This window comes from Taudactylus pleione, unplaced genomic scaffold (genome assembly GCF_031769625.1).
Source record: "Taudactylus pleione unplaced genomic scaffold, aTauple2 ptg001296l, whole genome shotgun sequence".
Taxonomy (NCBI): domain Eukaryota; kingdom Metazoa; phylum Chordata; class Amphibia; order Anura; family Myobatrachidae; genus Taudactylus; species Taudactylus pleione.
In genome coordinates, this window is record NW_028285696.1 from 356529 (window position 1) to 373330 (window position 16802).

A 16802-nucleotide genomic window follows, 5' to 3' on the forward strand; every position below is an offset into this window, starting at 1 on the left:
ATGTACATGCGGTGTGTGCTTATTATCTGCACTATGAGGCCAGTAAGTGATACGTACATGCGGTGTGTGCTTATTATCTGCACTATGAGGCCAGTAAGTGATACGTACATGCGGTGTGTGCTTATTATCTGCACTATGCGGCCAGTAAGTGATACGTACATGCGGTGTGTGCTTCTTATCTGCACTATGAGGCCAGTAAGTGATTTGTACATGCGGTGTGTGCTTATTATCTGCACTATGTGGCCAGTAAGTGATACGTACATGCGGTGTGTGCTTATTATCTGCACTATGCGGCCAGTAAGTGATACGTACATGCGGTGTGTGCTTATTATCTGCACAATGAGGCCAGTAAGTGATACGTACATGCGGTGTGTGCTTATTATCTGCACTATGAGGCCAGTAAGTGATACGTACATGCGGTGTGTGCTTATTATCTGCACTATGCGGCCAGTAAGAGATACGTACATGCGGTGTGTGCTTATTATCTGCACTATGAGGCCAGTAAGTGATACGTACATGCGGTGTGTGCTTATTATCTGCACTATGCGGCCAGTAAGTGATACGTACATGTGGTGTGTGCTTCTTATCTGCACTATGCGGCCAGTAAGTGATACGTACATGCGGTGTGTGCTTATTATCTGCACTATGCGGCCAGTAAGTGATACGTACATGCGGTGTGTGCTTTTTATCTGCACTATGCGGCCAGTAAGTGATATGTACATGGGGTGTGTGCTTATTATCTGCACTATACGGCCAGTAAGTGATACGTGCATGCGGTGTGTACTTATTATCTGCACTATACGGCCAGTAAGTGATACGTGCATGCGGTGTGTGCTTATTATCTGCACTATGAGGCCAGTAAGTGATATGTACATGCGGTGTGTGCTTATTATCTGCACTATGAGGCCAGTAAGTGATACGTACATGCGGTGTGTGCTTATTATCTGCACTATGAGGCAAGTAAGTGATACGTACATGCGGTGTGTGCTTATTATCTGCAGTATGAGGCAAGTAAGTGATATGTACATGCGGTGTGTGCTTATTATCTGCACTATGAGGCCAGTAAGTGATACGTACATGCGGTGTGTGCTTATTATCTGCACTATGAGGCAAGTAAGTGATACGTACATGCGGTGTGTGCTTATTATCTGCACTATGAGGCCAGTAAGTGATACGTACATGCGGTTTGTGCTTATTATCTGCACTATGCGGCCAGTAAGTAATACGTACATGCGGTGTGTGCTTATTATCTGCAGTATGAGGCCAGTAAGTGATATATACATGCGGTGTGTGCTTATTATCTGTACTATGAGGCCAGTAAGTGATATGTACATGCGGTGTGTGCTTCTTATCTGCACTATGAGGCCAGTAAGTGATATGTACAAGCGGTGTGTGCTTATTATCTGCCCTATGCGGCCAGTAAGTGATACGTAGATGCGGTGTGTGCTTATTATCTGCACTATGAGGCCAGTAAGTGATACGTATATGCGGTGTGTGCTTATTATCTGCACTATGAGGCCAGTAAGTGATACGTATATGCGGTGTGTGCTTATTATCTGCACTATGAGGCCAGTAAGTGATACGTACATGCGGTGTGTGCTTATTATCTGTACTATGAGGCCAGTAAGTGATACGTACATGCGGTGTGTGCTTATTATCTGCACTATGAGGCCAGTAAGTGATATGTGCATGCGGTGTGTGCTTATTATCTGCACTATGCGGCCAGTAAGTGATATGAACATGCTGTGTGTGCTTATTATCTGCACTATGTGGCCAGTAAGTGATACGTACATGCGGTGTGTGCTTATTATCTGCACTATGCGGCCAGTAAGTGATATGTACATGGGGTGTGTGCTTATTATCTGCACTATACGGCCAGTAAGTGATACGTGCATGCGGTGTGTGCTTATTATCTGCACTATACGGCCAGTAAGTGATACGTGCATGCGGTGTGTGCTTATTATCTGCACTATGCGACCAGTAAGTGATACGTACATGCGGTGTGTGCTTATTATCTGCACTATGCGGCCAGTAAGTGATACGTACATGTGGTGTGTGCTTATTATCTGCACTATGAGGCCAGTAAGTGATACGTACATGTGGTGTGTGCTTATTATCTGCACTATGAGGCCAGTAAGTGATACGTACATGCGGTGTGTGCTTATTATCTGCACTATGCGTCCAGTAAGTGATATGTACATGCGGTGTGTGCTTATTATCTGCACTATGCGGCCAGTAAGTGATACGTACATGCGGTGTGTGCTTATTATCTGAACTATGAGGCCAGTAAGTGATATGTACATGCGGTTTGTGCTATGCGGCCAGTAAGTGATACGTACATGCGGTGTGTGCTTATTATCTGCACTATGAGGCCAGTAAGTGATATGTACATACGGTGTGTGCTTATTATCTGCACTATGAGGCCAGTAAGTGATACGTACATGCGGTGTGTGCTTATTGTCTGCACTATAAGGCCTGTAAGTGATACGTACATGCGGTGTGTGCTTATTATCTGCACTATGAGGCCAGTAAGTGATACGTACATGCGGTGTGTGCTTATTATCTGCACTATGCGGCCCGTAAGTGATACGTACATGCGGTGTGTGCTTATTATCTGCACTATGAGGCCAGTAAGTGATATGTACATGCGGTGTGTGCTTATTATCTGCACTATGAGGCCAGTAAGTGATACGTACATGCGGTGTGTGCTTATTATCTGCACTATGCGGCCAGTAAGTGATACGTACATGCGGTGTGTGCTTATTATCTGCACTATGAGGCCAGTAAGTGATATGTACATGCGGTGTGTGCTTATTATCTGCACTATGAGGCCAGTAAGTGATACGTACATGCGGTGTGTGCTTATTATCTGCACTATGCGGCCAGTAAGTGATACGTACATGCGGTGTGTGCTTCTTATCTGCACTATGAGGCCAGTAAGTGATTTGTACATGCGGTGTGTGCTTATTATCTGCACTATGTGGCCAGTAAGTGATACGTACATGCGGTGTGTGCTTATTATCTGCACTATGCGGCCAGTAAGTGATACGTACATGCGGTGTGTGCTTATTATCTGCACAATGAGGCCAGTAAGTGATACGTACATGCGGTGTGTGCTTATTATCTGCACTATGAGGCCAGTAAGTGATACGTACATGCGGTGTGTGCTTATTATCTGCACTATGCGGCCAGTAAGAGATACGTACATGCAGTGTGTGCTTATTATCTGCACTATGAGGCCAGTAAGTGATACGTACATGCGGTGTGTGCTTATTATCTGCACTATGCGGCCAGTAAGTGATACGTACATGTGGTGTGTGCTTCTTATCTGCACTATGCGGCCAGTAAGTGATACGTACATGCGGTGTGTGCTTATTATCTGCACTATGCGGCCAGTAAGTGATACGTACATGCGGTGTGTGCTTTTTATCTGCACTATGCGGCCAGTAAGTGATATGTACATGGGGTGTGTGCTTATTATCTGCACTATACGGCCAGTAAGTGATACTTGCATGCGGTGTGTGCTTATTATCTGCACTATACGGCCAGTAAGTGATACGTGCATGCGGTGTGTGCTTATTATCTGCACTATGAGGCCAGTAAGTGATATGTACATGCGGTGTGTGCTTATTATCTGCACTATGAGGCCAGTAAGTGATACGTACATGCGGTGTGTGCTTATTATCTGCACTATGAGGCAAGTAAGTGATACGTACATGCGGTGTGTGCTTATTATCTGCACTATGAGGCCAGTAAGTGATACGTACATGCGGTTTGTGCTTATTATCTGCACTATGCGGCCAGTAAGTGATACGTACATGCGGTGTGTGCTTATTATCTGCACTATGCGGCCAGTAAGTGATACGTACATGCGGTGTGTGCTTATTATCTGCACTATACGGCCAGTAAGTGATACGTATATGCGGTGTGTGCTTATTATCTGCACTATGAGGCCAGTAAGTGATATGTACATGCGGTGTGTGCTTATTATCTGCACTATGAGGCCAGTAAGTGATATGTACATGCGGTGTTTGCTTATTATCTGTACTATGAGGCCAGTAAGTGATAAATACATGCGGTGTGTGCTTCTTATCTGCACTATGAGGCCAGTAAGTGATATGTACAAGCGGTGTGTGCTTATTATCTGCCCTATGCGGCCAGTAAGTGATACGTAGATGCGGTGTGTGCTTATTATCTGCACTATGAGGCCAGTAAGTGATACGTATATGCGGTGTGTGCTTATTATCTGCACTATGAGGCCAGTAAGTGATATGTACATGCGGTGTGTGCTTATTATCTGTACTATGAGGCCAGTAAGTGATACGTACATGCGGTGTGTGCTTATTATCTGCACTATGAGGCCAGTAAGTGATATGTCCATGCGGTGTGTGCTTATTATCTGCACTATGCGGCCAGTAAGTGATATGTACATGCTGTGTGTGCTTATTATCTGCACTATGTGGCCAGTAAGTGATACGTACATGCGGTGTGTGCTTATTATCTGCACTATGCGGCCAGTAAGTGATATGTACATGGGGTGTGTGCTTATTATCTGCACTATACGGCCAGTAAGTGATACGTGCATGCGGTGTGTGCTTATTATCTGCACTATACGGCCAGTAAGTGATACGTGCATGCGGTGTGTGCTTATTATCTGCACTATGAGGCCAGTAAGTGATACGTACATGCGGTGTGTGCTTATTATCTGCACTATGAGGCCAGTAAGTGATACGTACATGCGGTGTGTGCTTATTATCTGCACTATGCGGCCAGTAAGTGATACGTACATGCGGTGTGTGCTTATTATCTGCACTATGAGGCCAGTAAGTGATACGTACATGCGGTGTGTGCTTATTATCTGCACTATGCGGCCAGTAAGTGATACGTACATGCGGTGTGCTTCTTATCTGCACTATGAGGCCAGTAAGTGATATGTACATGCGGTGTGTGCTTATTATCTGCACTATGAGGCCAGTAAGTGATACGTACATGCGGTGTGTGCTTCTTATCTGCACTATGAGGCCAGTAAGTGATACGTACATGCGGTGTGTGCTTCTTATCTGCACTATGTGGCCAGTAAGTGATACGTACATGCGGTGTGTGCTTATTATCTGCACTATGCGGCCAGTAAGTGATACGTACATGCGGTGTGTGCTTATTATCTGCACAATGAGGCCAGTAAGTGATACGTACATGCGGTGTGTGCTTATTATCTGCACTATGAGGCCAGTAAGTGATACATACATGCGGTGTGTGCTTATTATCTGCACTATGAGGCCAGTAAGTGATACGTACATGCGGTGTGTGCTTATTATCTGCACTATGCGGCCAGTAAGTGATACGTACATGCGGTGTGTGCTTATTATCTGCACTATGAGGCCAGTAAGTGATACGTACATGCGGTGTGTGCTTATTATCTGCACTATGCGGCCAGTAAGTGATACGTACATGTGGTGTGTGCTTCCTATCTGCACTATGCGGCCAGTAAGTGATACGTACATGCGGTGTGTGCTTATTATCTGCACTATGCGGCCAGTAAGTGATATGTACATGCGGTGTGTGCTTATTATCTGCACTATGCGGCCAGTAAGTGATACGTACATGCGGTGTGTGCTTATTATCTGCACTATGAGGCCAGTAAGTGATATGTACATGCGGTGTGTGCTATGCGGCCAGTAAGTGATACGTACATGCGGTGTGTGCTTATTATCTGCACTATGAGGCCAGTAAGTGATATGTATATACGGTGTGTGCTTATTATCTGCACTATGAGGCCAGTAAGTGATACGTACATGCGGTGTGTGCTTATTATCTGCACTATGCGGCCAGTAAGTGATATGTACATGCGGTGTGTGCTTATTATCTGCACTATGCGGCCAGTAAGTGATACGTACATGCGGTGTGTGCTTATTATCTGCACTATGAGGCCAGTAAGTGATATGTACATGCGATTTGTGCTATGCGGCCAGTAAGTGATACGTACATGCGGTGTGTGCTTATTATCTGCACTATGAGGCCAGTAAGTGATATGTACATACGGTGTGTGCTTATTATCTGCACTATGAGGCCAGTAAGTGATACGTACATGCGGTGTGTGCTTATTATCTGCACTATAAGGCCTGTAAGTGATACGTACATGCGGTGTGTGCTTATTATCTGCACTATGAGGCCAGTAAGTGATACGTACATGCGGTGTGTGCTTATTATCTGCACTATGCGGCCTGTAAGTGATACGTACATGCGGTGTGTGCTTATTATCTGCACTATGAGGCCAGTAAGTGATATGTACATGCGGTGTGTGCTTATTATCTGCACTATGAGGCCAGTAAGTGATACGTACATGCGGTGTGTGCTTATTATCTGCACTATGCGGCCAGTAAGTGATACGTACATGCGGTGTGTGCTTATTATCTGCACTATGAGGCCAGTAAGTGATATGTACATGCGGTGTGTGCTTATTATCTGCACTATGAGGCCAGTAAGTGATACGTACATGCGGTGTGTGCTTATTATCTGCACTATGCGGCCAGTAAGTGATACGTACATGCGGTGTGTGCTTCTTATCTGCACTATGAGGCCAGTAAGTGATTTGTACATGCGGTGTGTGCTTATTATCTGCACTATGTGGCCAGTAAGTGATACGTACATGCGGTGTGTGCTTATTATCTGCACTATGCGGCCAGTAAGTGATACGTACATGCGGTGTGTGCTTATTATCTGCACAATGATGCCAGTAAGTGATACGTACATGCGGTGTGTGCTTATTATCTGCACTATGAGGCCAGTAAGTGATACGTACATGCGGTGTGTGCTTATTATCTGCACTATGCGGCCAGTAAGTGATACGTACATGTGGTGTGTGCTTCTTATCTGCACTATGCGGCCAGTAAGTGATACGTACATGCGGTGTCTGCTTATTATCTGCACTATGCGGCCAGTAAGTGATACGTACATGCGGTGTCTGCTTATTATCTGCACTATGCGGCCAGTAAGTGATACGTACATGCGGTGTGTGCTTATTATCTGCACTATGCGGCCAGTAAGTGATATGTACATGGGGTGTGTGCTTATTATCTGCACTATACGGCCAGTAAGTGATACGTGCATGCGGTGTGTGCTTATTATCTGCACTATACGGCCAGTAAGTGATACGTGCATGCGGTGTGTGCTTATTATCTGCACTATGAGGCCAGTAAGTGATATGTACATGCGGTGTGTGCTTATTATCTGCACTATGAGGCCAGTAAGTGATACGTACATGCGGTGTGTGCTTATTATCTGCACTATGAGGCAAGTAAGTGATACGTACATGCGGTGTGTGCTTATTATCTGCACTATGAGGCCAGTAAGTGATACGTACATGCGGTTTGTGCTTATTATCTGCACTATGCGGCCAGTAAGTGATACGTACATGCGGTGTGTGCTTATTATCTGCACTATGCGGCCAGTAAGTGATACGTACATGCGGTGTGTGCTTATTATCTGCACTATACGGCCAGTAAGTGATACGTATATGCGGTGTGTGCTTATTATCTGCACTATGAGGCCAGTAAGTGATATGTACATGCGGTGTGTGCTTATTATCTGCACTATGAGGCCAGTAAGTGATATGTACATGCGGTGTTTGCTTATTATCTGTACTATGAGGCCAGTAAGTGATAAATACATGCGGTGTGTGCTTCTTATCTGCACTATGAGGCCAGTAAGTGATATGTACAAGCGGTGTGTGCTTATTGTCTGCCCTATGCGGCCAGTAAGTGATACATAGATGCGGTGTGTGCTTATTATCTGCACTATGAGGCCTGTAAGTGATACGTACATGCGGTGTGTGCTTATTATCTGCACTATGAGGCCAGTAAGTGATACGTACATGCGGTGTGTGCTTATTATCTGCACTATAAGGCCTGTAAGTGATACGTACATGCGGTGTGTGCTTATTATCTGCACTATGAGGCCAGTAATTGATACGTACATGCGGTGTGTGCTTATTATCTGCACTATGCGGCCCGTAAGTGATACGTACATGCGGTGTGTGCTTATTATCTGCACTATGAGGCCAGTAAGTGATATGTACATGCGGTGTGTGCTTATTATCTGCACTATGAGGCCAGTAAGTGATACGTACATGCGGTGTGTGCTTATTATCTGCACTATGCGGCCAGTAAGTGATACGTACATGCGGTGTGTGCTTATTATCTGCACTATGAGGCCAGTAAGTGATATGTACATGCGGTGTGTGCTTATTATCTGCACTATGAGGCCAGTAAGTGATACGTACATGCGGTGTGTGCTTATTATCTGCACTATGCGGCCAGTAAGTGATACGTACATGCGGTGTGTGCTTCTTATCTGCACTATGAGGCCAGTAAGTGATTTGTACATGCGGTGTGTGCTTATTATCTGCACTATGTGGCCAGTAAGTGATACGTACATGCGGTGTGTGCTTATTATCTGCACTATGCGGCCAGTAAGTGATACGTACATGCGGTGTGTGCTTATTATCTGCACAATGAGGCCAGTAAGTGATACGTACATGCGGTGTGTGCTTATAATCTGCACTATGAGGCCAGTAAGTGATACGTACATGCGGTGTGTGCTTATTATCTGCACTATGCGGCCAGTAAGTGATACGTACATGTGGTGTGTGCTTCTTATCTGCACTATGCGGCCAGTAAGTGATACGTACATGCGGTGTCTGCTTATTATCTGCACTATGCGGCCAGTAAGTGATACGTACATGCGGTGTGTGCTTATTATCTGCACTATGCGGCCAGTAAGTGATATGTACATGGGGTGTGTGCTTATTATCTGCACTATACGGCCAGTAAGTGATACGTGCATGCGGTGTGTGCTTATTATCTGCACTATGAGGCCAGTAAGTGATATGTACATGCGGTGTGTGCTTATTATCTGCACTATGAGGCCAGTAAGTGATACGTACATGCGGTGTGTGCTTATTATCTGCACTATGAGGCAAGTAAGTGATACGTACATGCGGTGTGTGCTTATTATCTGCACTATGAGGCCAGTAAGTGATACGTACATGCGGTTTGTGCTTATTATCTGCACTATGCGGCCAGTAAGTGATACGTACATGCGGTGTGTGCTTATTATCTGCACTATGCGGCCAGTAAGTGATACGTACATGCGGTGTGTGCTTATTATCTGCACTATACGGCCAGTAAGTGATACGTATATGCGGTGTGTGCTTATTATCTGCACTATGAGGCCAGTAAGTGATATGTACATGCGGTGTGTGCTTATTATCTGCACTATGAGGCCAGTAAGTGATATGTACATGCGGTGTTTGCTTATTATCTGTACTATGAGGCCAGTAAGTGATAAATACATGCGGTGTGTGCTTCTTATCTGCACTATGAGGCCAGTAAGTGATATGTACAAGCGGTGTGTGCTTATTGTCTGCCCTATGCGGCCAGTAAGTGATACATAGATGCGGTGTGTGCTTATTATCTGCACTATGAGGCCAGTAAGTGATACGTATATGCGGTGTGTGCTTATTATCTGCACTATGAGGCCAGTAAGTGATATGTACATGCGGTGTGTGCTTATTATCTGTACTATGAGGCCAGTAAGTGATACGTACATGCGGTGTGTGCTTATTATCTGCTATATGAGGCCAGTAAGTGATATGTCCATGCGGTGTGTGCTTATTATCTGCACTATGCGGCCAGTAAGTGATATGTACATGCTGTGTGTGCTTATTATCTGCACTATGTGGCCAGTAAGTGATACATACATGCGGTGTGTGCTTATTATCTGCACTATGCGGCCAGTAACTGATATGTACATGGGGTGTGTGCTTATTATCTGCACTATACGGCCAGTAAGTGATACGTGCATGCGGTGTGTGCTTATTATCTGCACTATACGGCCAGTAAGTGATACGTGCATGCGGTGTGTGCTTATTATCTGCACTATTAGGCCAGTAAGTGATATGTACATGCGGTGTGTGCTTATTATCTGCACTATACGGCCAGTAAGTGATACGTGCATGCGGTGTGTGCTTATTATCTGCACTATTAGGCCAGTAAGTGATATGTACATGCGGTGTGTGCTTATTATCTGCACTATGAGGCCAGTAAGTGATACGTACATGCGGTGTGTGCTTATTATCTGCACTATGAGGCCAGTAAGTGATACGTACATGCGGTGTGTGCTTATTATCTGCACTATGAGGCCAGTAAGAGATACGTACATGCGGTGTGTGATTATTATCTGCACTATGCGGCCAGTAAGTGATACGTACATGCGGTGTGTGCTTATTATCTGCACTATGAGGCCAGTAAGTGATACGTACATGCGGTGTGTGCTTATTATCTGCACTATGCGGCCAGTAAGTGATACGTACATGCGGTGTGTGCTTATTATCTGCACTATGAGGCCAGTAAGTGATACGTACATGCGGTGTGTGCTTATTATCTGCACTATGCGGCCAGTAAGTGATATGTACATGCGGTGTGTGCTTATTATCTGCACTATGAGGCCAGTAAGTGATATGTACATGCGGTGTGTGCATATTATCTGTACTATGAGGCCAGTAAGTGATATGTACATGCGGTGTGTGCTTATTATCTGCACTATGCGGCCAGTAAGTGATACGTACATGCGGTGTGTGCTTATTATCTGCACTATGAGGCCAGTAAGTGATACGTACATGCGGTGTGTGCTTATTATCTGCACTATGCGGCCAGTAAGTGATATGTACATGCGGTGTGTGCTTATTTTCTGCACTATGCGGCCAGTAAGTGATACGTACATGCGGTGTGTGCTTATTATCTGCACTATGAGGCCAGTAAGTGATACGTACATGCGGTGTGTGCTTATTATCTGCACTATGCGGCCAGTAAGTGATATGTACATGCGGTGTGTGCTTATTTTCTGCACTATGCGGCCAGTAAGTGATACGTACATGCGGTGTGTGCTTCTTATCTGCACTATGCGGCCTGTAAGTGATATGTACATGCGGTGTGTGCTTATTATCTGTACTATGCGACCAGTAAGTGATACGTACATGCGGTGTGTGCTTATTATCTGCACTATGAGGCCAGTAAGTGATACGTACATGCGGTGTGTGCTTATTATCTGCACTATGCGGCCAGTAAGTGATAGGTACATGCGGTGTGTGCTTATTATCTGCACTATGAGGCCAGTAAGTGATATGTACATGCGGTGTGTGCTTATTATCTGTACTATGAGGCCAGTAAGTGATATGTACATGCGGTGTGTGCTTATTATCTGCACTATGCGGCCAGTAAGTGATATGTACATGCGGTGTGTGCTTATTATCTGTACTATGCGGCCAGTAAGTGATACGTACATGTGGTGTGTGCTTATTATCTGCACTATGCGGTCAGTAAGTTATATGTACATGCGGTGTGTGCTATGCGGCCAGTAAGTGATACGTACATGCGGTGTGTGCTTATTATCTGCACTATGAGGCCAGTAAGTGATACGTACATGCGGTGTGTGCTTATTATCTGCACTATGAGGCCAGTAAGTGATACGTACATGCGGTGTGTGCTTATTATCTGTACTATGCGGCCAGTAAGTGATACGTACATGCGGTGTGTGCTTATTATCTGCAATATGCGGCCAGTAAGTGATATGTACATGCGGTGTGTGCTTATTATCTGCACTATGCGGCCAGTAAGTGATACGTACATGCGGTGTGTGCTTCTTATCTGCACTATGCGGCCAGTAAGTGATATGTACATGCGGTGTGTGCTTATTATATGCACTATGAGGCCAGTAAGTGATATGTACATGCGGTGTGTGCTTATTATCTGCACTATGAGGCCAGTAATTGATATGTACATGCGGTGTGTGCTTCTTATCTGCACTATGCGGCCAGTAAGTGATATGTACATGAGGTGTGTGCTTATTATCTGCACTATGAGGCCAGTAAATGATACGTACATGCGGTTTGTGCTTCTTATCTGCACTATGCGGCCAGTAAGTGATATGTACATGAGGTGTGTGCTTATTATCTGCACTATGAGGCCAGTAAGTGATATGTACATGCGGTGTGTGCTTATTATCTGCACTATGAGGCCAGTAAGTGATACGTACATGCGGTGTGTGCTTATTATCTGCACTATGCGGCCAGTAAGTGATATGTACATGCGGTGTGTGCTTATTATCTGCACTATGCGGCCAGTAAGTGATACGTACATGCGGTGTGTGCTTATTATCTGCACTATGAGGCCAGTAAGTGATATGTACATGCGGTGTGTGCTATGCGGCCAGTAAGTGATACGTACATGCGGTGTGTGCTTATTATCTGCACTATGAGGCCAGTAAGTGATATGTACATACGGTGTGTGCTTATTATCTGCACTATGAGGCCAGTAAGTGATACGTACATGCGGTGTGTGCTTATTATCTGCACTATAAGGCCAGTAAGTGATACGTACATGCGGTGTGTGCTTATTATCTGCACTATGAGGCCAGTAAGTGATACGTACATGCGGTGTGTGCTATGCGGCCAGTAAGTGATACGTACATGCGGTGTGCTTCTTATCTGCACTATGAGGCCAGTAAGTGATATGTACATGCGGTGTGTGCTTATTATCTGCACTATGAGGCCAGTAAGTGATACGTACATGCGGTGTGTGCTTCTTATCTGCACTATGAGGCCAGTAAGTGATACGTACATGCGGTGTGTGCTTATTGTCTGCACTATGTGGCCAGTAAGTGATACGTACATGCGGTGTGTGCTTATTATCTGCACTATGCGGCCAGTAAGTGATACGTACATGCGGTGTGTGCTTATTATCTGCACAATGAGGCCAGTAAGTGATACGTACATGCGGTGTGTGCTTATTATCTGCACTATGAGGCCAGTAAGTGATACATACATGCGGTGTGTGCTTATTATCTGCACTATGAGGCCAGTAAGTGATACGTACATGCGGTGTGTGCTTATTATCTGCACTATGCGGCCAGTAAGTGATACGTACATGCGGTGTGTGCTTATTATCTGCACTATGAGGCCAGTAAGTGATACGTACATGCGGTGTGTGCTTATTATCTGCACTATGCGGCCAGTAAGTGATACGTACATGTGGTGTGTGCTTCCTATCTGCACTATGCGGCCAGTAAGTGATACGTACATGCGGTGTGTGCTTATTATCTGCACTATGCGGCCAGTAAGTGATATGTACATGCGGTGTGTGCTTATTATCTGCACTATGCGGCCAGTAAGTGATACGTACATGCGGTGTGTGCTTATTATCTGCACTATGAGGCCAGTAAGTGATATGTACATGCGGTGTGTGCTATGCGGCCAGTAAGTGATACGTACATGCGGTGTGTGCTTATTATCTGCACTATGAGGCCAGTAAGTGATATGTACATACGGTGTGTGCTTATTATCTGCACTATGAGGCCAGTAAGTGATACGTACATGCGGTGTGTGCTTATTATCTGCACTATAAGGCCAGTAAGTGATACGTACATGCGGTGTGTGCTTATTATCTGCACTATGAGGCCAGTAAGTGATACGTACATGCGGTGTGTGCTTATTATCTGCACTATGAGGCCAGTAAGTGATACGTAAATGCGGTGTGTGCTTATTATCTGCACTATGAGGCAAATAAGTGATACGTACATGCGGTGTGTGCTTATTATCTGCACTATGAGGCCAGTAAGTGATACGTACATGCGGTGTGTGCTTATTATCTGCACTATGCGGCCAGTAAGTGATACGTACATGCGGTGTGTGCTTATTATCTGCACTATGCGGCCAGTAAGTGATACGTACATGCGGTGTGTGCTTATTATCTGCACTATGCGGCCAGTAAGTGATACGTACATGCGGTGTGTGCTTATTATCTGCACTATGAGGCCAGTAAGTGATAGGTACATGCTGTGTGTGCTTATTATCTGCACTATGAGGCCAGTAAGTGATAGGTACATGCGGTGTGTGCTTATTATCTGCACTATGAGGCCAGTAAGTGATACGTACATGCGGTGTGTGCTTATTATCTGCACTATGAGGCCAGTAAGTGATACGTACATGCGGTGTGTGCTTATTATCTGCACTATGCGGCCAGTAAGTGGTACGTACATGCGGTGTGTGCATATTATCTGCACTATGAGGCCAGTAAGTGATATGTACTTGCGGTGTGTGCTTATTATCTGCACTATGAGGCCAGTAAGTGATACGTACATGCGGTGTGTGCTTATTATCTGCACTATGCGGCCAGTAAGTGATACGTACATGCGGTGTGTGCTTATTATCTGCACTATGAGGCCAGTAAGTGATACGTACATGCGGTGTGTGCTTATTATCTGCACTATGAGGCCAGTAAGTGATACGTACATGCGGTGTGTGCTTATTATCTGCACTATGCGGCCAGTAAGTGATACGTACATGCGGTGTGTGCTTATTATCTGCACTATGAGGCCAGTAAGTGATACGTACATGCGGTGTGTGCTTATTATCTGCACTATGCGGCCAGTAAGTGATACGTACATGCGGTGTGTGCTTATTATCTGCACAATGAGGCCAGTAAGTGATACGTACATGCGGTGTGTGCTTATTATCTGCACTATGAGGCCAGTAAGTGATACATACATGCGGTGTGTGCTTATTATCTGCACTATGAGGCCAGTAAGTGATACTTACATGCGGTGTGTGCTTATTATCTGCACTATGCGGCCAGTAAGTGATACGTACATGCGGTGTGTGCTTATTATCTGCACTATGAGGCCAGTAAGTGATACGTACATGCGGTGTGTGCTTATTATCTGCACTATGCGGCCAGTAAGTGATACGTACATGTGGTGTGTGCTTCCTATCTGCACTATGCGGCCAGTAAGTGATACGTACATGCGGTGTGTGCTTATTATCTGCACTATGCGGCCAGTAAGTGATATGTACATGCGGTGTGTGCTTATTATCTGCACTATGCGGCCAGTAAGTGATACGTACATGCGGTGTGTGCTTATTATCTGCACTATGAGGCCAGTAAGTGATATGTACATGCGGTGTGTGCTATGCGGCCAGTAAGTGATACGTACATGCGGTGTGTGCTTATTATCTGCACTATGAGGCAAATAAGTGATACGTACATGCGGTGTGTGCTTATTATCTGCACTATGAGGCCAGTAAGTGATACGTACATGCGGTGTGTGCTTATTATCTGCACTATGCGGCCAGTAAGTGATACGTACATGCGGTGTGTGCTTATTATCTGCACTATGCGGCCAGTAAGTGATACGTACATGCGGTGTGTGCTTATTATCTGCACTATGCGGCCAGTAAGTGATACGTACATGCGGTGTGTGCTTATTATCTGCACTATGAGGCCAGTAAGTGATAGGTACATGCGGTGTATGCTTATTATCTGCACTATGAGGCCAGTAAGTGATACGTACATGCGGTGTGTGCTTATTATCTGCACTATGAGGCCAGTAAGTGATATGTACATGCGGTGTGTGCTATGCGGCCAGTAAGTGATACGTACATGCGGTGTGTGCTTATTATCTGCACTATGAGGCCAGTAAGTGATATGTACATACGGTGTGTGCTTATTATCTGCACTATGAGGCCAGTAAGTGATACGTACATGCGGTTTGTGCTTATTATCTGCACTATAAGGCCAGTAAGTGATACGTACATGCGGTGTGTGCTTATTATCTGCACTATGAGGCCAGTAAGTGATACGTACATGCGGTGTGTGCTTATTATCTGCACTATGAGGCCAGTAAGTGATACGTAAATGCGGTGTGTGCTTATTATCTGCACTATGAGGCAAATAAGTGATACGTACATGCGGTGTGTGCTTATTATCTGCACTATGAGGCCAGTAAGTGATACGTACATGCGGTGTGTGCTTATTATCTGCACTATGCGGCCAGTAAGTGATACGTACATGCGGTGTGTGCTTATTATCTGCACTATGCGGCCAGTAAGTGATACGTACATGCGGTGTGTGCTTATTATCTGCACTATGCGGCCAGTAAGTGATACGTACATGCGGTGTGTGCTTATTATCTGCACTATGAGGCCAGTAAGTGATAGGTACATGCTGTGTGTGCTTATTATCTGCACTATGAGGCCAGTAAGTGATAGGTACATGCGGTGTGTGCTTATTATCTGCACTATGAGGCCAGTAAGTGATACGTACATGCGGTGTGTGCTTATTATCTGCACTATGAGGCCAGTAAGTGATACGTACATGCGGTGTGTGCTTATTATCTGCACTATGCGGCCAGTAAGTGGTACGTACATGCGGTGTGTGCATATTATCTGCACTATGAGGCCAGTAAGTGATATGTACTTGCGGTGTGTGCTTATTATCTGCACTATGAGGCCAGTAAGTGATACGTACATGCGGTGTGTGCTTATTATCTGCACTATGCGGCCAGTAAGTGATACGTACATGCGGTGTGTGCTTATTATCTGCACTATGAGGCCAGTAAGTGATACGTACATGCGGTGTGTGCTTATTATCTGCACTATGAGGCCAGTAAGTGATACGTACATGCGGTGTGTGCTTATTATCTGCACTATGCGGCCAGTAAGTGATACGTACATGCGGTGTGTGCTTATTATCTGCACTATGAGGCCAGTAAGTGATACGTACATGCGGTGTGTGCTTATTATCTGCACTATGCGGCCAGTAAGTGATACGTACATGCGGTGTGTGCTTATTATCTGCACAATGAGGCCAGTAAGTGATACGTACATGCGGTGTGTGCTTATTATCTGCACTATGAGGCCAGTAAGTGATACATACATGCGGTGTGTGCTTATTATCTGCACTATGAGGCCA